We start from the raw sequence: 2043 nt of genomic DNA, 5'->3' as shown, positions 1-2043 counted from the left end.
GCCAGGATAAAGTGTCGAAGACCTTATTAATGTCTAAGGATAAGAGCATCATGTCGATTTTACGAGTATGGGCCATATGTTGCAATTGTAAAATACGTCTGATAGCATCTCCGGCCTGCCTGTGGGGAACAAATCCCACCTGGTCCTTTTGATCAGATGAGAAAGGAAGGAATTCAATCGAGTAGCCAAAATCTTAGTAAGAATCTTCATATCGATATTGATAAGAGAGATAGGCCTATAATTAGCCCAGGAAGAGTGATCTCGATCCGGTTTAGGGATCATAACCACATTAGCAGTTAAGGAGTCCGGGGAAAAATTCGAACCTCCCTTCACCGCATTAAACATAGCGGCAAGGTGGGGAGCGAGCACATCAGCTAATTTCTTATAATATAGTGCCGTGTATCCATCAGGACCTGGGCGTTTGCCGTTTTCAGTTCTGTTATACATTGCAAAACCTCAGATACTTGGATATTACGGTCCATCAAATCCTTATGGGCCGACGTTAAAGTAGGTAAGGGCAAACTAGATAGAAAGTCAGAAATAGACTGAGGGTCAGCCCGGGTGGGATCAGAGTAAAGTTTAGCTAGTCTGTGCCGGAACTCCTCTAAAACCGCTACAGGATTGCTCGTAAGGGTATTGCGATGAGTACGTAAAGATATCGGTTTGGGGTGTTGCGCAAAAGAACGCAGTCTGCGGGCCAAAATAGAGTCTGGTTTGTTTGCTTTGCTATACCACTTCTGGCAAGTCCAACGTAAGGAGCACTCAGCCTCATCTGTTAAACACAGATCCAATTCCAAACGAGCCTGATCCAACAGTCTACGATTGGACGGAGAAGATGACTGTTTAAACTGGGCTGACGCGGAAGCTAACTTCGATTCCAACTGACGTTGTTTAAGCTGTCTTTCCCTCTTTCGCCTTGAAGCTATTTGGATAATATGTCCCCTAAGAACTGCCTTGTACGCTTCCCACAAAGTTACTGAAGAAGAGACAGAACCCGAGTTTAATTGAAAATATTCCTGAGACTTACGATGCTGCTCCGTCTGAATCTCCTTCAGCGAAAGCAAGGAGTCATTCATTATCCACGAAGAGAAGGTAGGCCTACAAAGGAGAGATCGACAGACTACCAAAATAGGCTCATGATCTGACCATGGGACCGTTAGTATAGAAATGGAATGAACCAAAGGGAGGTGTTTACGTGAAACGAAGGCATGATCAATTCTGGAATGAGAATGATGAGGGTGTGAATAATAAGTGTAGTCTTTCCCCTGAGGATGAAATTCCCGCCATAAATCTACCAGATCATGGGTAGTTAACGTCCGTACAAAGGACTTCGCTGATGTGGAAGGGTCAGAGCGCTCCGCTGGATATTTATCCAGTGCAGGATTTAGCACTAAATTTGAATCCCCAGCCATCAGAAGCATACCCCTTTGATGTGTGGCCAGGAGAGAACATAGGTGTGACAGAAAAGGTCCAGGGTTGACGTTAGGAGCGTAGTAGGACATTATGGTAACATCTATGCCATGGATCGTGCCCTGGAGCAGAAGGTATCTGCCATTGGGATCAGCAATACGCCTCACACAGACAAATGGAGTTTTACTATGAAAGGCAACCAATACGCCTCTCTGTTTAGTGGGACCAGTAGCCTGAAATATCTGAGGGTAACGTGCATCAAAATATTTTGGGGAGAAGTGGGTTTCTTGCAAACAAGCAATGTCAACTTTGCGAGCCCGTAGAAACCTAAATATCTTTACCCGTTTCTGTGGAGAGTTCATCCCCTGGACATTCAGTGATAACCAGTTCAATGACATGGCGATCTAAAAGAAAGGAAGATTAAATCCACCACGATCCCCGGGAGCCCTGGAAAAAAAAATGTACAAAAACACAAGACATACATAACAAAGGACAAGGAGAAAGAAACAAAAAAGAGAGGAGAGGACAAGAAGACCTCTAATATACAAGCAAGATATCTGTGAAGCATGGAGGTTGATTCAAACAATATAGTAATCAACTGTAGGTAATACACCCACATAAAGGCTAGGTAGC

This window comes from Staurois parvus, unplaced genomic scaffold (assembly GCF_062004578.1).
Source record: "Staurois parvus isolate SC_StPar_1 unplaced genomic scaffold, SC_StPar_1.0 ptg000470l, whole genome shotgun sequence".
Lineage (NCBI taxonomy): Eukaryota > Metazoa > Chordata > Amphibia > Anura > Ranidae > Staurois > Staurois parvus.
This window is presented reverse-complemented; position numbering follows the sequence as displayed.